A 20,301-nucleotide genomic window follows, 5' to 3' on the forward strand; every position below is an offset into this window, starting at 1 on the left:
GTTCTGCCCACAATGTGCTGTGCTTTCCCCTTGTGGTCTGTCAACATCTCAGGCAATGACTGCAAAAAAATTGCTCACCACTTTCAGCCCAGTGTTTCCCACAGCTTCTCTAATTCTGACAAATTGCAGTTATTATATTCCTTCCCCTGTTGCAAAGGGATGTTTGGCTGGCTGCTGATCTTTGCCATGGACTGGAGACAAGGAAGCAAATGTCATCATACTTTTGTGTGTGTGCATTTATATACTGCCATTTCTATATTGTCATATATTTGGCTTTTGCCTTGGATCCTTGCTCCATATTCCTTCCAGCTTTCAGAGGAATTTGAAATGACATTCAGATTTCCTAGTTTTTACACGATCCAGTTCAGAGGGAAAGATTACAGCAGCTGTTTGTGGCCTGCAGTGTTTGTTACACCTTCTACAGCATCACAGAACAAAGTTTCATTAGTGAGGGACACTGTAGAGTGAGGTGAGGACTATTGTTTCTTTTCTCCTTTGGTATAATTTTTATTAAGTTTTTCTGTTTTACATTTTAGAATATTCCTTTAAACAACCTCAAAATATCAGTGACTTCTCTTCTTCTCTTTCCATGGTTCCGTTTTCATGCCATAGATCCCTGCATATTTTACATAAACTAAATCACTTATTGCATTTTTACATCTATCAAAACTTAATTTACACTGTTGAATTTATCTTAAAGCTGCCAATGTTTTCACGTGTACACAATTTTCACCCATATATTCACTAAACATTTTCCAATCTTCTTTAAATGTATATTCTCCTTGTTCTCTTATTCTATAAGTCTGCAAGCTGCACATATTCCATCAGTTTAAGCTTCCATTCTTCTTTCATTGGGACCTCACTCATTTTCCATTTGGGGGCTAACAAAACACGGGCTGCAGTAGTGGCATACATAAATAGCCTTTTTTGACACCTGGGAATTTCCATCTGAATTATCCCCAACAAAAAAGTACTTCTAAACATTTTTTTTTCAGTTCGTTATAAATTACTTCCCAATACTCTTTTACTCTGTTTCAACCCAAGAGCTACATTCCCTTCTAAACAAGGATCCAAGAGCTGCATGTCAGGGGCGTGCAAAACCAGAGATGAACATGGGTGGAACAGCAAATGTAAATGTTTACCTTTGTACAGCAGGCTAGTTTCTAGACACTCACACACCCGTCTCCAACCTCCATTGAACAAGTCAAAAAGCATCATCAGAGTTCAAGGACACACCCCAGCTTGGTAAAAAAACAAAACCAGAGGCAGCAAGGATGTGGCCTGGAGAGAATTGGTATGAGCTAGGGAGCATTCTAAGGGCAAGATAGACACTTGGAGGGCAGCATTTCTCCCTGAGGCCTCAGGTTCCCCACCCTTGCTGTTGATATGGCCTCTGAAATATGGGATGCCTTCTGAGTTCTAGCCCATTCTGTCCTATGGAACTGTGTGATTCTTAAATACAAGCTGTCCCGTAAAATAAAGGCAGCTGGCGACACTAATGTTTCCCCATTTCTGCTGCAATTGCTAATTAGATTCCAGATGTTGTTTTAAAGGTGTTAAACTTCTACAGCCCAACATGGAGTCATCCTTATGATCAGAAACTACACCTCTAGCCCTGTGCTATAATGACACAGGACACAATCTGTTGGCAGGTTCTCCTGAGTAAGCTTTCCCGAAATGAAGGAGAGCACTTGAAGGAGGGTTTTTTACACCTGAAACATATATTGGGTTTCATCAGCTTATTTCAGTGTAGTAATTTCCTCACCCAGATCCTTTGACTCATTTGTGCTGCCTTCATTTTTCCAGGCTTTAGGAAAAAAATACCCAAAGAATGCAAATGAACATTTCTGTGACTTCTCACTGGAAAAAAAAAATCACTAATGCCTTAGCACTGTTGAGCCTTGCAAGTAAAAGTGAGAAAATAAATCCCAAACTCTTAAAAAAAAAAACCAACCCTGTCTCCTGCTTTGGTTTAAAGCTGCCTTCTCCAAATTGCTGTTTTCCAGGTGTTTTTAATCCAGAACTCCCATCATCCCAGATCACTGGCTGGGACACTTCGGAGTTGTTGTCCGAAAGATCTGGAGGCCCCAGGTCTGGGAAGGCTAGTCAGCAGGGTCAAATGAGCCTGACTTTTCTCCAATACATTGTTCTATCTCTTTTAGAGGTGATGGAGGCACTTGTTCATTATTTGTTGAATGTTGCTTTGATTCTTTGCAAGACCTTGCTCTGTGATTTCATAATTCAATAACAAGCTGAGCAGTTACCGTCGCAAAGGTCAACCATCCGTTCAATCACTTGCTTGCTGGTGTACTTTCGTTTGTTTTCTGTCTTCGGGGAGCTCCAGGCAGCACATAGGAGGTTGTCCTACTTTGTTCTCACAATAGCCTTCTGAAGTGCATTCTTTCTTTCTCCAAGACCAATCAAGGCGTTTCATGGCTGAAACTTGGGTGTCCACAATCTCTTTTAACCTACTGTACTGTGTAGAAACTGGGATTAACAAAAGACTGGCCTGTGAATTCCAGCTGGTTCTTGCTAACTGGCCCCTCTCTTGATTCGCATGCATCGATCAGACATTTTGCATGGAGCCAGCATGTGTGGAGGCTCTGGATGCTGCACCCAGAGTCTGGAGACTTTTTTGCAGGGCACCAATCCTGCATATGAAGCCTCAAACGCACAATGACTGATCCATGTAGAGAGGATGAAGGAGGGCTGGCATGGTTATCCCAATCACCCTCTCCATGCAGTGAGTGTAGCCACTTTAAGAATATCTGCACAGGGCTTCCATCTCAGGGGAAAAAAATAATGCGTCAAATTACTTCACTCCCATTGTCTTCATTTTTAATTCATAGGTATCTATCTGCCTGTTTCTCCCCCACCCTCTTAATGAACATGCACCACTCAGGGCAACTTGTGACAATCTAAAATCAAAATAAAATCAGAATGCATTGAAATACAAATAATACAACTGTAGCATTACATTTGAAATCCTTTTTAAAAGTAGCAAGAGCCAAGATCGCAGGCGAAAAATAACCTTCACTGTTTATACTCAGCAGTCAAGATTCTGCTGGAATAGAACAGTACTTTTCAACCAGCAAAATAAATAAATAAATAAATCCTGAGAGGTTACTGGAGGTCGGATGAAGTATTTGACCCCACAACCCCCACAAATTAAGAAATTTATCCCAACTTCACAAAAGTCCCCAAGCCATTCCCACTTTTGTGGGAGATGACCACAAAGGCATTGGGGATAGGATTTTGGCACACAGAATTACAGAAATGCACCCTGAATGTCGAATCAAGTTTGCCATGGGCTTGTGTGTGTTTTTTTAAGCACACACATTTATTTAGAATCTGAAGAAGCAACAGTGGCTACTGAACTATGTAATGCAAAAGAATAAATAGTCAATCAGATTCATTTACTCGTTTATGCAAACTTGTTTGTTCTGTGATCACAATATCCCCCCACTTTGAAATGATGATAAATACTGCTTCAAAGGATAGAGAGCACAAAATAAGCTGACGCTGTAGAAAAGGCAAATGAAATAAAAATAAAAATGAGGCATGGGACTAGAGCAGTGGTTCCCAACAGGTGGTCCGGGGACCCCCAGGGGTCCGCGAGCTATGCCAGAGGGGTCCGCAAGATGCTATTAGAATAAAAAATATATTAAATATATTTCGTATGATAACAGATTTTTTGTTTTGGCCGCTTCCTGCATGAGCAGAGTCTAGCGCAAAACTAGAATTAGATAGAGGCAGTAGTTCTGCTGTATGCCATTAGGTGGTGCTTTACAAACACTACTGTTTTGCAAAGAGGCAGTGCGTGCATTCTACTAACGCTCACCTCCCCAAGATGCTTTGCGCGCGTCGGCTTCATTTGTGCGCTACTGCGCAGGTACCCTGTCTTCTCCATTCCCCTCCCTCCTCCCTGGCGCGTGCTGCCTCTTTGCAAAACAGTAGTGTTTGTAAACAAAGCGTTGTTTTTCGCAGAAGCTACAGTTCCATGTGTTTCATGAAAAACAAATATAGGAATCGGCTCGACATGCGGTCGGATTTCAGAGTGAAAGTTTCAAGTTTGGAACCTAATATTTCAGAAATAATGGACTCAAAGGACAGATTTAACTCATCTCATTAAGAACTGAAAATTAAAACTAACTGTATATGTACTGATGGAGTACTCTGTTGTAACTGTAAAAAGCGTATAAATATAAAATATAAAAAGACTCTTAATTTGGCTCTCACTTTTTAATTTTAGGATTAGGAAGTAATGGGGGTCCTTGTCACAATAGCGGCTCGATGAGGGGTCCTCGAGAAAATTTTGTTGGGAACCCCTGGACTAGAGGAAAGAAATACACAAAGAAATGGGGGGGGGAATCCACCATAATTTAAATAGAATAATTGGAATTACCCACAATAGAGTTGAATAGACTTATCTTCAAGACCGTGATTTCTTGAAGACCCATGATGTTTTGCTGTTATTGCATTAAACTTCTTAAAATATGAGTTTATATGCTGAATTTTGAGTTGTTGCCAAAAAAAAAAATGAGGGCAACCATGCATACCCAAGGGCAGCCATGCATACCCAGAGTTCTGTGCAAAACATCACTATTTTACTCTTAAGAATCTCCTTCACGCCACAGAAATTATCAGCTTTCAGATGTGACTCTGCTAATCACCTGTTGGGGGAGAAGGGAGAAGGAATAGGGTACCTTCATGTCATCCTTACCCTCACAGGATGAGTATGACCAAAGCCACCTGCATTGTTCAGGTGTTCAGTTGCATATATTCAGTGCCTGAATAGTGGACCTCCATCACCACCTCTCCCTCTGTTATGGCCAGTATATTCTGGCCAGTATATTGTGTATTGTTTATATTGCATTGATATTTAAGTTTCATTTACACCTATCTTACCCCACCTTGGTATCTTTTAGCTAGGAAGTGTTTTAAGTGTATGCATAAAAAGGTAAAGGTAAAGTGACCCCTGACCATTAGGTCCCGTTGTGACAGACTCTGCGGTTGCGGCGCTCATTTCGCGTTATTGGCTGAGGGAGCCGGCGTACAGCTTCCAGGTCATGTGGCAGCATGACAAAGCCGCTTCTGGTGAACCAGAGCAGCACACGGAAACACCGTTTACCTCTCCGCTGTAGCGGTCCCTATTTATCTACTTGCACTTTGACGTGCTTTCGAACTGCTAGGTTGGCAGGAGCTGGGACCGAGCAACAGGAGCTCACCCTGTCGCAGGGATTCAAACCGCTGACCTTCTGATTGGCAAGCCCTAGGCTCTGTGGTTTAACCCACAGCGCCACCTGCGTCCCCATATGCATACATAAATCTTAATATTGAGTAATCATTCCCTAAATAGTCATCATTTTTGGAACACAAGCGAATAGCAAAGAGAACCTGCAGAAACGATGCTGACACAAAACCCCAAACATACATTAAGTAAAATAGAAACATCGCCACCCCACCCCCACCCACCATGGCCCCCTCCACCTCTTCCCCCCCCTTTTCTTCCTAATGTAACACTGACGTCTCAACAAATGAAACTGACCTGAAGAAAATGTAACTTGAAAAAAGAGACATTGCGCATACTTTTGTAAACCAAGAAATCTTTAATAAAAAATACATTTAAAAAAGCAATAAAAAGGAGAAAAACTTTCAAGAGCTTAGACAACAATGTAGGGTATTTTCTTGTTAGAATACCATCAGACTAATGCCTCTTTCCTATGCACACTTACCTGGAATGGAAGTAAATCCAGCTGAACTTGCTGAATGAGGCTTACTTCTGAGTAGACATGCCTAGGATTGTGCTGAGAAAAGCCGGTATTCACCCAGAAGCTGTAGAAAGAAAATACGGGGTTTTTTTTTAAGTAGACACCTTCAGCGAACACCTGGGAATGAAGAGTTTGATTAAGAGTCACTTCTATAGATTCAGGCAGAGAAGGTCATGCTTTGCTAACACATAGGAGTCATCTGAAGAATATTATTACCGTGATGGATGAGAGGAAGGCCATAGATTTGGTATACTGCTAATTTGACAAGCGTCTGCCATTAGAAATTAATGGTTAAAGCAAGCAAGCAAGGAGGTAGCAGGTATATTAAAATCCCAGTTAGAATATCTTTCCTAATGAGACATACTAAGATCCCCACTTCACCATTATGAGATAATTCAGTTATTTTAGTTATTTTTGGGAGCAGATTTGCAGCCGGGTTTGAAATACAGATTCACTCTGGGTTGCAGCAATGTTAGTTCTACTCAGTGTAGGCTCATTGAAATGGATGAGCACAACTTTCTTTGGTCTATTCATTGAAATGGGTTTCATCTGAGTAGATTTAGTTGGATAGAACCCTCTGTTGCAAGCCAGCACCTTTGAATTCAGTTCCAGCTTAAAATGGAGAATGCCACTTCTGTACCCAGCCCTCTGTGGCAGCTCTTCCCCTTCCCCAGCAAAACAAAGAAACTTGCCTTTCGTCCTCTGACACCAAAAAAGGAAGGGTGTGTTTTGGGTACATAAGCACATCCCTTATGAGAACAGCAGAATGCCGATTGTTGGCTCCCCAACTTTTCGTCTCCGAGAGTGGAAATTTCAATAGCGTATTAGCAGGAACCACCAAAGGCTGTGTTCCAGATATAAAATACAAACTTCAGTAGGCAAAGCAAGGGTTGTTATGTGGCTGTTGGAAAACAGGGAGCTTTCTGACTACAGAACACTGTTCAGTGGCAAGGCACATGCTGTACCCCGGGTTCAAACCATAGCATCCCAAGGTGGGCTGGAAAAGACGCCTGTCTGAAACTCTGGGGACAGTTAGGCTCTTCACATTTCCCTTTGGCCTCCACTGCCATTTTCTCTGGCATTTCTGAATATTGCGCGGGGGGTATACAAAAAATATAGGCGTTATATCTTTATTTACTCCAGTTTTCATATTGCCCTTCCTGCAGCAAGCTTAGAGCAACGTACATCGTCCACTCCCTCTCCCATAATCCCCCCCAACAGTCCTGCCAGAAAAGTTAGGCTGACAAATAGTGATTGGCCCAAGGTCACTCAATGGGCGAGCGGGGGTTTTGAACCTGGATCTTCCTGATTCTTGCCGGACACTCTGACCCAGTGGTACAGATTACAGAACCTCAGACCCAGGGATCCAAACCTAGTCCTCTAAGCCTCTCTGCCTGGCCTTCAGAGAAAAAGGTTCCCTACCTATGCTCTAACCACAACACTACGCTTGTTGCAGTAAGACTTGAGAATCCCAGGACAGTACCAGCTCAGCAAGCCATTGTTGCTCCTGGCTTGATTGCTGTTCACACTTCCTCTTTGTCCTGCTTGTGACAGCTAAATACATCCTACCTGTTTCCCATTTCCCCTCTTTGGCCCCCAAACTCTGAAGAGTTAACTTTGGTATCCGCCATTCTTTGTTTTGCTTTGTTTGTTAAACCTACATATTTTGGGGCATAAATAGGAAAGATTTTTTTCCCCACCTGCTGCGCTTAATTTCAAAACAAGTATTCTCATTACAGGCAAATGACTCGCTCTCTCAGGAAAGGATGTCGAAAAGACACATTCCCTGATATACCTGACCTCATCAAGCATCTCGGTTCTTGCTTCCAGCTGTAAATAGACTCAGTGCGCACCTGCCTGCCATAAACTTTGCACACACATTTCTTCAAGATGTTAAAATCCTGCTGGTCTGGACTAGGCATGCCTCTCCTCCACATCCTTTCCCTCCAACACATTTTCCTCCAGGCTAGATAACCAAAGCAAAAAAAGGAAGCTGGTAGGTTCCATTGTCAAAAGTAAATATACTTTTCTTTCCCAGTTCCTCTGACGTCCTTGGTTTGGTTGAGTGCAAGGTGGTGTGTGCGTGTGTGTGTGCGCGCGCAGAGATGACAGATGGCTTCTGCAAACTAATCACAGATAACATTGTGTGTGTTTTTCGTGTAGTACATGCATTTCCAGGCAAATTACGAGCTGCTTTCATTTAATATTCTCCCTGCAAGAAGCCGGACACTTTAATAGAATGTGGCATGCTCCAAGGAAATGCACAGCAGACCCACACAAATGCAAATTGCATTAAGACATGATTAAACCCGGTACTCTGTCAGAAGCAACATTACAGCTAACAGTGGCTTGCTGATTTGGGAATCTGGGTGTGCGTGGGCTTTGTGGAGCATCCATGGTGGTGCAGGCAATGATGAGCTTTCTTCCTGAGGCACTAATTTTTAAAAAAAGAGGTTTAAGAAATCGAGTCCTGAAGTTCGTATATTGGAGCTCATTTGTTCTGCACATGCCTGGGAGTGATTTGCTTACTACTGCATTCTGCTTGGCAGGCTAAGCTGGCATTTCCCAAGCTATGTGCCAAGGGAGCAAAGTAGCATGCCGCAAGAGGGGATGGCAAGTTCCTTAGTTCCTAAGTTCCTTAGGAATCAACTCGACAGGCATGTGTCCATGTGAGAGAGAAGGCCCCTCTACTGATGTCAGGATGGAGATACCATCTCCATTGGAGTTTTTTTTTTAACAGAGGTTGGGTGGCTGTCAGTGAGGGATTCCTTAGCTGTGATTCCTGCATTGCAGGGATTGGACTGGATGGCCTTTGACACACCTTCCAACTCTACAATTCCTCGATTCTGTCTTAAGGGAGACAATCCCGAAGTGTGGGTAACTCTCCAGAGAGCAGGTCCCCATCCCTTAGCTTTGTCTAACTTGGCAAAGGGGAAGATGATTGGGAAAATTTTGAGAAATGCAGAGCTAAGGCAATTCAAAATGATTATTTATTATTTGTACCCCAGCCACTCTGAGCAGTTTCCAGCATATATAAAAACAAAGTAAAACATTTAAGCCTTAGAAAGCTTCCCTATGCAGGGCTGCCTCCAGATGTTTCCTAAATGTTATATAATTACTCATTATATAGGGACACGGGTGGCGCTGTGGTCTAAACCACTGAGCCTAGGGCTTGCCAATCGGAAGGTCGGCGGTTCGAATCCCCACGATGGGGTGAGCTCCTGTTGCTCGGTCCCAGCTCCTGCCAACCTACCGTAGCAGTTCGAAAGCATGTCAAAGTGCAAGTAGATAAATAGGTAACACTCTGGCATGAAGGTAAGCGGCTTGTCATGCTGGCCACATGACCCAGAATAACTGTCTGCGGACAAATGTTGGCTCCCTCGGCCAGTGAAGCAATATGAGTGCCGCAACCCCAGAGTCGTTCACAACTGGACTTAACTGTTTTCCCCCTTTCTTTTATGCCCCGCCCCTCTGCACCCATAGACTTATAAAGGTCCTGTTTGCACACACACAAAACCAACCCTGGACTTAACTGTCAGGGGTCCTTTACCTTTACCTTTACTCATTATATACCATCTGATGGGCATTCAACAGGGTGTGTGCCACAACCAAGAAGGCCCTCTGCCTGGTTCCCTGTAGCTTCACTTCTCTCGATGAAGGAACCACCAAAAGGCCCTCAGTGCTGGATCCCAGTGTCCAGGCTGAACGAAGGGGGTGGGGAGAGATGCTCCTTCAGTACTGCTTGCCACAGAGCAAAAGCCATTCATTACTCTCTTCTGTTTAGACATTGATAGAAATCCTATAGAACTTGCCCCACTGCAGAATTCCCTACCCCATTTCCATTCCCCTTAACTCATGAGTGGCCATAGCTGCCAAGTTCTCCCTTTTTTAAAAGGGAAATTCCATTATGCTGAATAGGCTTCCTCGCAAGAAAAGGGAAAACTTGGCAGCTATGTGAGTGGCTAACATGGCATCATCCAGATGTTATTGCACTCCAACTCCCATCAGCTTCAGCCAACATGGACAATGGTCAGGGAGAATGAGAATTGTAGTCCAGCAATATCTTGAGGAGTAAGCTACCCCTGCCCTAAATCTTCCAGAAGGATGCCTGCTAGCCTCAAAAGCCCAACACACAGGCATGTTCAGTAAGGGAAAACTGCAAGCTTCTTCCCCATTGCAGCTTCAACACACTGTGAGCTGTGGCTGACCATTATGTTTAGTTGGCACCAATAAACAGCATCTTGTCTTCTCAGCCCCTCCTCCCATTCCACCAAAAGATAATCAACTGACCAGCCCATCAGTTAAAAGCAACCCCCTCACAGGCAGGCTCCACTGGATATTATTTTCTCCTTCATTCATGCTGGGGTTATTTTAATGTCTGCTCTTTAAACAGAAGTCATGCTTTTCTGATATAAATTCTAATTCTCTTGTTTGTTGGGTTTTTGTTTTGTTTTTTTCGTTTTAAAAAACCCCATACAGGTTCAGCATCAGGCAGCCCTATTCTCTTTGATGTCAAGTGGGATGGACACAGTCAAGTATGGCAGAGAATGAAGAACTATTGACAAGATGGGTGTGGCGATGCCATGGCAAGAATGTCATATTTTTAAACGGAAGCAGACAAAACAGGACGTCTTGAGAAGTTAGGTGAGTAAATCAGAAAGCTGCATTGGAAAATGTATTTGTGCAGAAACAGTGTGACATTTCTCTGATGTTGCAAAACAACAACAACAACAACCCACACCCCATCCTCAAGAGATTAATATGTTATGTGTCTCCTATCTATCTATCATCTATCTATTGCTATTCAGGTCTTCTCCTCTCTGTATTTCCCCATGCACCTCCATATTCCCATTGGCACTGCCCCTCATGCATCAGAAAGGACTCTCTTTAAAGGCAAACCTAGTGTATGTACGCAAGCTCCTTCTGTGCTGTAGAATCCTAATCTTGCAGGATTCCAAATTATGGGGGAAGCCTTCATGTGCCAAGCCCAAAACATGGATGGTGAGAACAAGGCCTGAGGCCAACAGTTAACAAGAGACAGGTGTGCTAAAGAGGTTGTGTGTGTTAAATGTGCTTAGACTTATTTGTGGCTGGGGAATTTGAAGGAAAAGAGAGAGAGAGAGAGAGAGAGAGAGATGGTACCATGCAGATGTTGTGAGAAGGGTTTGCGGTATGAGTGACAGAAAAGAGGACTAAATCAGGTTGTTATGCAACACAATCCTAAACGACAACATAAGAAAAACCTACTGGCTTAGGCCAATGGGCCATCTACTCCAGAATTTTATTCTCACAGTGAACAGCCAGATACATAAGGAAAGCGCACAAGGGGACTTGAGCACAATGGCACTCTCTCCCCTTCTGATTCCCAGCAACTGGCCTTCAGAGGCATCTTCAGAGGCAGAACAGAGCCATTGTGGCTGGGAGCCATTGATAGCTTCCCATTGGTGGCAATCACTACCTCTTCTGAGAGTAAATTCCATGATTTAGCTATGTGAAGAAGTACTTTCTTTGGTCTGTCCTGAATCTGTCTGGGTTTCCCCAGCCATTCTGGGCGGCTTCCAGCACATTAGAAACATAATAGAACATCAAACATTAAAAACGTCCCAATATAGGTCTGCCTTCAGATGTCTTCTAAAGGCTGTGTAGTTCTTTATCTCTTTTTATTCGCTGGGAGGATGTTCCACAGGGAGGGTGTCACTGCTTAGAAGACCCTCTGCCTGGTTCCCTGTAACTTCGCTTCTCGCAGTGAGGGAGAAGAAGGCCCTCGGAGCTGGACCTCAGTATCTGGACAGAATGTTGAGAAATGCTCCTTCGGGTATACAAGGCCGAGACCATTTAGGGCTTTAAAGGTCAGCACCGACACTTTGAATTGTGCTCAGAAACATACCGGGAGCCTGTGTAGATCCTTGAGGCCAGTATTATATGGTCCCGGCGGCTACCCCTAGTCACCAGTCTAGCTGCCACGTTAGCTGTAAATGTCACTGACAAAAATGGAAATTATTCTATTGTTGGTGTCCATAGGTTTACTCACCTCGAGAGGAGGTTGACTGAGGGTTGGTTCAGTTGGAGGAGAGTAGGTTATGGACTGAGCCATAATGGAAAAGAACAGTAGAAAGTACAGAGATATGGTTCACCCAGTTCTTTGTCTTCTACTGGGAATTCAGGAGCAGGTTTTATATGCCAGCTATGGCTGCGTTGCGAGAGGCAGTACTCCTCAGCTACAAGCTGCATGGAGTTGCAGCTGATCCCATTTGCCATATGGCATGATATTATTTATTATTTCCTCTGGGAATGTGCTAAGGATTAAAAGAGAAGTGAACATTTCAAGGTGAATAGAAGGATAATCAGAAGTTAACCTAGTCCTTGATAACACCAGTGTGATGTCTAATTGAGATACGACAGAGGCGAGGAGTGAAATACCACGGAGAGCTTGGTGGACGATTTTCAAGGCCCTAGTGCTGAACAGACAATGTAATCCCATTAGGAACATCTGAACAGGAAGAAATCTCCCAACTATTTTATTTAAAAGCCCCTCAGACAAATCAAAAGTAATCAAAGCTGAGAAATCCCAAGCTTTTCGACAATTGCAACGCAACTATGCATCAGATTTTCTAGGGTAATCTCCAAAAAATGTTAATCCAATAATCTCCAAAAGAGATTCTCCATATGCGTAGCTGTAGCAAATATGTCCACAGGCTGAGTGGTATTAACATTAACAAAAAATTCATTTACTGAAAGGGATTAAAGAAAAAGATTCTTAAATTATTTCAAAATTGGGACAAGTGAGAAGGATTTAGCAAGGAGGAAGAGTGGAAAAACCCACAGTTTCTTTTTTAAAACAAAGTGTCAAGTTAATCCACTGTGAAAATAATGCAAATCTAATTAAAAAATGCAAGTAGCTTTTAATAAATGAAACAGTTGCCTGAAGGATAGCTGCTAGCTAAAGATCCTAGTGTGTATTTGTTTTGGTTTTGACTGTGCATTATCCTGGTGTTTAAAAAAGGCAAATAGTTTGCCCACATCCATTCTTGGTTCACTTTCAGACTGTGCCTTTAAACAGTGTGTTCCGTCTTCAGGCAGCTTCATTCTGTCTCATTATCCCACTTGCAACCTTCTGCAGCAGTGACAGAACCTAAGCACTCACTGTGCCACTGTGTCACAGAGCTCAAGGGACAGCGAGCTTCTTTGCCTGCATATAACCACAGAAAGGAGTATAGCAAGCTGCCATATACCAAATCAGACCACTGGTCCACCAAATTCAGTACAGTATTGTCAACACGGACTCGCAGCAGCTCCTTGGGATTCCAGACTGGGGTCTTTCCCAGTTGTGTCTGGACATTCCGGGAGTTGAACTTGAGGATTTTTGCATGCAAAGCATGTGCTCTGCCCATGAGCTATGGCCTTCCAATGTGGTGTCGTTGTTATTTTATTTGAAACCCCGTGGCCTTCCTTCCATCTAAGTCCTCCATACCTGGAAATGAATGTAGGACCTTGTGCATGTAAGGCAGAGCTTTCCAAACTTTAGGTTGGCGACTCACTTTTTGGACATGCATCATTTTGCGACACACTAATTCAATTTTGCATCATTTTGTGACACAGTAATTCAGTTTTACTAGCAAACCAGAGGTTAAACTAGCCCCTTTCCAGCCCCAGGAGGAGCGCGGGGAGCGTTCACGCGACACACCTACACACTGCAGCCGACACACTAACGTATCGCGACACACAGTTTGGAAAGCTCTGATGTACGGCATGTGCATAATTACTTTTCTGCACATCCTTAAGGGTGGTCATAGTACCATCATACAGAACCGAAGACAGAACCTACCTGGTCAGCGCTATTTCACTTTTTGCCTGTGTATTCCCCTGGTGTAAAAACAAAAAAACAAAACAAAAGGGCAAATGCTTTATCCATATGCACTAATTGATATCAGGATATGTCAGGGTATTTTGACATTGATTTCCAGATGCAGCAAATGCCAACAGTTAAAACATAAAGGGTCACACACTTTAAGTAACAGCTTGAAGTTAATTGGTGTCCAAAATGTGTTTTAGAAGCCAGTGGCAAGCTGACGTTGCTCACCTGCCTTCCGAACACTGAATATCGCTGCTGGCTCCCGAGAGGCAGAGGCGTGAAACTCAAGATTTAACAAAGAGCCCCCGGCAAAGTAAAGATTCTCCTTTGTTGTCGCTGCTGTGTTTTTCATATGCGCCATAGGTTTTGTAGTCTTAAGGCTGTATTTTACCTATTTAGTCAAGTTTCTGTGTTTTGCATTAAAATAATCCTGTTGCAATGTAATAAACTGGCGGGCTATGGCAAAAAGAGAAATTGCCCTCACTGCCAAATTGAATTTTGTGGGTTTGGACTTTCAATACTGCAGTGCATTCCAAAGGCATCTCATGGCATGAAAGATTTAAGTGTGTTCTTTTAGCAAGGAAGAAAGTTGCTGTGTATTCAGTGGAAAACTTTGGCTATGAACCATCAGATGATGCGCATCCATGGCCAGCTATGGAAAAGGACACCATGTGCCCCGTGTTCTCAAAGCATGTAACCTACGAGGGACACTTTGTGTGGAGCTAAGCATGGCAGTTTTCTTTACAATACTATTGGTTTATTTAGAAAGGCTAAATTCTCCAGGGGTTATCTTTTATTGCTACAGATTCCAGAGGAGTAACCCTGTTGGCCTTTTGCCACAAAAACAGCAGTGAGTCATGTGTCATCCTTAAAATTTATTTTGCTGTAAGCTTTCATGGGCTAGAGCTCACCTTATCAGTTCCTGAATTGGTCACTTAAGCAGCATGGGCCCTGCAGTCCAATTTTGGACCCGAATCAGGTGTTTTGGAGCTGCCCCAGACTGACCCACAGTGATCTCTGGCTGACCTGACCCAATTCAGGCACATTGCACAGTGTTTAATTAGGGTTTAAACTCCTAATTAAATGTCGTCGGAAGGTGGGGGTGAATGGAGGTTGCTTGTATATCCGCCCCCCCCTCTCCTCGACGCCAGTCCACCAATCCTTTTGACAGCCCTGGTAGGTAGGTGATCTGGGGCTGCCTCTACCTGTTCTGGACTAATCCTGGGTTGAGCTAAATCACTTCATTTATGGTTGCCATACTGTATTTCAAAGAGTAAAAACCAGGAGACCCCAAAAGTTGTTGAACTTTTTTAGGAAGACCCCCAAAATAAGAGCTTTTTTGGGTAAACCCCAAAATTATTGAGCGTGGGGTTTTTTTTGTTTTGTTTTTTACAGAAACACCAAAAAACCCACGATTTTTCAATTGACTTGCTTAAGATCCAGGGCAAAGCGCTGCCTTTCAGAAATCTCCCACCCATCCTGGACATCGATTCCGCCTTTGAAATGGGAAAATCCGGACATATGGCAGCCCTACTTTATTAAGTTCCAAATCTGGGATGTATCGAAATCTGATGCAAAGCCTGTCTGTGTGTCCTGGGTGTGAGTTGAACACATATAGAACCCCTCTTGTTACAGATGTTTTCCCCTCACAAGACAGCATAAGAGAAAACGGCAACACATGTCTTATATGAGAAATACCGTATGGGTCATATTTAGTTGCTGTAATGTGCATATATGTAATAACCATAGTATCAGAAATCTAAACATCACTGTTACCGTTCCCATAGGAATCAATCATATACTGTAGCTTGTTTCCCTTTACACAATGCTACAATATGGAGCTTGCATGCAAGTAACCCATAGAATGACCACACCAACACGTACCGTTGACTTTTACATTAATTTATAAAAAGAACCTTTGTCTGAGACTCTGGGGAGCTCAGTCAAAACAGACAATACTGAGCAAGATGGACAAATAGTCTAACATGGTATAAGGCAGTTTCTTAGGATAGTATCACCTAATCTCATAGGAAGTAAGTTAATACCCACTGTGCTTCTTTGTTGTTCAGTCGTTTAGTCGTGTCCGACTCTTCGTGACCCCATGGACCATAGCACACCAGGCACTCCTGTCTTGCACTGCCTCCCACAGTTTGGTCAAACTCATGTTCGTAGCTTCCAGAACACTGTCCAACCATCTCGTCCTCTGTCGTCCCCTTCTCCTTGTGCCCTCCATCTTTCCCAACATCAGGGTCTTTTCCAAGGATTCTTCTCTTCTCATGAGGTGGCCAAAGTATTGGAGCCTCAGCTTCAGGATCTGTCCTTCCAGTGAGCACTCAGGGCTGATTTCCTTCAGAATGGATAGGTTTGATCTTCTTGCAGTCCATGGGACTCTCAAGAGTCTCCTCCAGCACCATAATTCAAAAGCATCAATTCTTCGGCGATCAGCCTTCTTTACTTCTACGTGACACCAATAGTCTCCAATAATCATAAGAAGACACCACTCCTCTCTCTCTCTCTCTCTCTCTCTCTCTCTCTCTCTCTGTGTGTGTGTGTGTGTGTGTGTTCTACAACAGGTTATCCCTAAGTTTTAAACTGCTGCCCTCTATTGTAGAAATCCATGACCATCCTGTTTGCTTTCTTTACATGAGCAGCCACTAGAATTTGAACAACTTTCAATAATTTCTGGAATGAGAACCCCATTTCTTTAAAATGTCATAAGCAATTGTTGCTGGATCATGAACTTTTCAGAATCTTCCCACTAAAATTAATTTGTCTGCCAGTTAAAAGAAGAGCACAATGACTTCTTTTAAAGCTCTGGGGTTTTGTTGCGTTTGGTATATCTGCATTTGCATCCCTATTATTTTTTCAGTGAATGTGAGAAAAATGATGTTTGACAGACCAGACATTTCTTTGAAAGCTACACATTTAAATTCCCCCCTCCCCAGTATTAAAATTTTCCAAGTGTTTGGCAAAAGTCAGTTACCCTGATAATAAAACTGTCTTGCTAAAATGTAAAAAAGATGAAAATGCTGGAAATGGCTTTTGCTGTTTTTCGGTGTGGACAGCCAAAGTTGGCGTTTGAACAAGAGAAACTCAATTTTAAAATCATATATATATGGAATGGAATGGAACTACTATGTTAAAGTTGCTGAAAATATTGACTCTTGTTTGGAAGTAGCTCAAAAGAACTCACTCCTTTGATTATAGCCTGTTTGCTCTCTTGTAATGACCCCAAATTATATCAAAACATCTAAGTAGTAAAACCACAAGAGTCTTTAACTCCCAGCCAAGAAAGAGACCTTTCTCCCTCTCGATGCTTGGAAGCATCTGAGGTCAAATGGGAAGTCTGCTTAAATTTAATTGCTGACGAAACCATTGTCATTACGTACTGCATATTAGTTGTGTGATGGGTTCTCCTCCTCTTAAAGGTCTTTCAATTCATTCGAAGTCATGGTAAAGAGAAAGAAAGATGCCTTGAATTGGAGCCAAAAAAACCAATCGTATTGGGGTGGGTGGAGTGATGTGGAATCTCAGTGCTGTTTCGTCTAATATTGGAAGGACCAAGAGCTGTAGGGACGATTATGATGTCTTGATAATGGAATTTTAAACAGTGTGAGATCCAAAGGCTTGACCTATTTACATATATTGCAAGTTATTAAATGATTCCTTTAGGCTTAGCTATTGTTATTATTTTTTAGAGGGAGGACAGGAAGTGGGTGATAGAATTAGGTTTCCACCCCAGGAGGTTCCAGCTAGGTGACTGGAAGAGCTGGAGCAGGAATGAGCAAGCAGACACACAAACAGAGGCTGCTTCCAGACTGTCACTGTTTTAAGGCAGGAGTGAATCACACACTGGCAAATTCAGGTAGCACAAAAAGTTGATTTGGAGGTCTTGCACAGAAAACCTTCTTCTCCTAATGCAGCATGGTGACCTTTGCTTGATGCAATGCCATATATCCTTCCTGCAAGCAAAGGAGGATGAAAGCTCAGTAGATAGCTGACATCTTCTAACCTCCCCACAACAAATCAAGATAAATGCTCAATAAGCAGGTCACCTGGAAGTGACCTGAGTATCATGACTGAGGAGAACCTCAAGAGCACAGGAGAATCTGGAGACAAGATAAAGAGTTTTCTTGGTAGCCAGCACAAGGCAGGAAGTTGCTCTGGGAAGAATTTATGGATTGCTAGCAGGGCAGGGACTTAGAAGGTCCCGGCGCAACTTTTTCTTATCCCCATCTATAGTAGAAAAGACAATTCCAGAAATATGTTGCAGAAATTGATTTAGGCTCATAGAATCATTTTGCCTTCATTGATAGTGCTAATGTGTTTCTTGCTGGAAGAATTGTGTGGGCTAGATACCAGACAGGATAAAGTGTTCCATCTGTCTTTGGCTGGCTAGGAAAAATCCAAGATATTGTTGAAAGGGAGAATGAAAAGAAAAGAAAAGAAAAGACGTAGAGATGAAATGAAGGATATTTGTTACTGGAAATGTTCTTTTTTTAATTATTGGAGGTGGCAAAAGAGATCCAGCATCATAAGATATTTTATTGTTTGCATTTTGCAGTTGTGTTTTAAAGCATTTCTCGTCCTGCAGTGCTGTCGTCCTCAGGCGGGCATCCCAGGGTCATAAGGAAGAATGGATCTCCTTCTTCAAAGACATCAAAACAAAAGAGGTCTGGTGTCAGATGCCTCTTTTCCATAGAAGCGCCTGCATCCTTGTCCTACTAATGTCAGAGCTCTGGTGTCAGCAGGAGTACTAAGGGGACATGCTATGGGTGGTTTGGAAGGTGGTCTGGATCTGAAGGATCTGATGCCTTCTGAATCTCCAAGCAGGCCTGGCAGGGTTGTTGGGTGAGATGGTTCAACTGCCTTTGGTTTTCCCTCAACCCCACCTTAAGCACCTGTGCTATTAAGCTATGTTGGAATTGTACAGTGCATTTTGGTCAGTTTTGAAAACTATGAAACAGCTTCTTGAGGAAAAGCTTTTGGGGAACCTGGTGCAGAATAGCCCTTTACCTATCCAGGGAGGGGGAGGGGTTGGTGAATTAGAAGCACAGCTAGTGCAGATGGAAAGGAATGGGATAGGTCAGTGGAGAACATGCTCCAGGGGCATTGGCAACATCAAAGGAGGGACATGCAAACATTCCACCAGCAAGCAGGGGCGTTGCAACGGGGGGGGCGGTGCACTCCCAGTGCCATGTCTCTGGGGGTGACGAGGTGCCCCCCCCCCGCAGCAGCGCGAGCAGCCATCATGCCGTGACAGCCGCATGTGGAGGATCCTCCGTTCGCGGCTGCAACCGTGAGCAGAGGATCCTCCCAGCACCGTGGTGCCGGCAAACCACTATGTAGCGTGCTTGTGCAGCGTCGCTATGTTCAGCGCATGCATCGTACATAGTGACACTGCACATGCACGCTACGTAGAGACGTCCCTGCCCCCCGGGTGCACGTCATGTTTGACGCTCCGGGTGCCCGAGCGTCTTCCTCCACCACTGCTGGCAAGGTGAACCTAGCTAATTTGTGCTTTCTGAAACAGCACACAAGCACAGCCATTCTTCAAAATTTGTGCAGGGCAGTTCTCCAACCAAGCAATGTGTAAGAGAGTACATGTACCAGGGTAATTATAAAAAAAGGCATTTGAAAAGAATGCACAAAATTGAATCCTACTGGGGAAGACTGTATACAAAAATGTGTACGTTAGCTGAAGTTTGCACTACGCGGTGTGTTTCAGGAGAACTTCGTACTAAAATGCCTATTTTATTAAGGATTTTCCAACAAAAAAAAATCATAAGGATCTTCCAAAAACAAACAAACTACAAACTGATATGGAAATATGGAGAACTGGCTGGAAAAATGAGAACCTGGGAAAATGGCTACATAGAGAAATAACTGGGGTAGCCACCTGCAGGGGAGAGTTGGGAGGTGCAGAAAGGGTTTGACCCTGCTACTCCCCACTCTCATCCAACAATTCTCCCCAACAAATCTTCACTCTGTCTCCCCCTCCACAATTCAGGTTGACAGATGTAGGTTTCTCTGCATAATGGGTGGTTTTGCCCTGAGCACATTTTCCTGGCCGTGTGGGGAGTCTTCTTGGATCAATACTGTGTTATTCTGTAATCCGTTTGATGTACCTTTCTTCTCCCCTCTGAAGGCCCAGAGTACAAGTTGTGAATATTTTCATATATTTCAACTTGGCAATTGTTCTGGCTGGAAGCAACCAACAGCATACTGAGCAGACTCAGTCATATTTGGAATGGGAGTTTAACAGAAGCCTCATTCTGGAATGGCAACTTTACTTAGTAACTAAATGTATATCCTACCCCTCTGCAAGAAAATGAACCCAAGGCAAGTTACAAAATCTCATATCCTTGGTGCCTGGTTTTGGTTTTGTTTTGTTTGCTTTATATTAATATAGGTACTGATTGGGCTGCTATCAGCTAGTCATCTTTATACAGAAGAGTAACTGATGGCCCCACTTGCCTAATGGCACACAACATTTCTCTCTTTTTTGACCCACTGCAAAGTTGACTGTCTTGTGGCCTGCAAAGAGTTGCACACAGTGGTTAATGGTTTCATAGCAGTGCCTCTCAGTTTGGTGCTTGATTCTTGCGAAGGCTGAATTGTAGGCAATGGGCTGAGCGAGAAGAGAAAGCTAAGGAAACAGATACACATAAAATTACC

At 43.2% G+C, this 20,301-nt stretch overlaps 1 protein-coding gene across 1 annotated transcript in view; it reads left to right on the forward strand.

Annotated features, from left to right (window-relative positions):
* B3GALT1 (beta-1,3-galactosyltransferase 1) overlaps nucleotides 1-20,301 on the forward strand; it is a 332,633-nt gene that overhangs the window by 138,550 nt on the left and 173,782 nt on the right. The window contains exon 3 of the mRNA XM_035133074.2: nucleotides 10,251-10,415. The gene's annotated coding sequence lies outside the window, so the exon portion shown is untranslated. The remainder of the gene's footprint in view (nucleotides 1-10,250; nucleotides 10,416-20,301) is intronic.

The sequence above is a fragment of the Zootoca vivipara genome, chromosome 1, assembly GCF_963506605.1.
Source record: "Zootoca vivipara chromosome 1, rZooViv1.1, whole genome shotgun sequence".
Classification (NCBI taxonomy): Eukaryota; Metazoa; Chordata; class Lepidosauria; order Squamata; family Lacertidae; genus Zootoca; species Zootoca vivipara.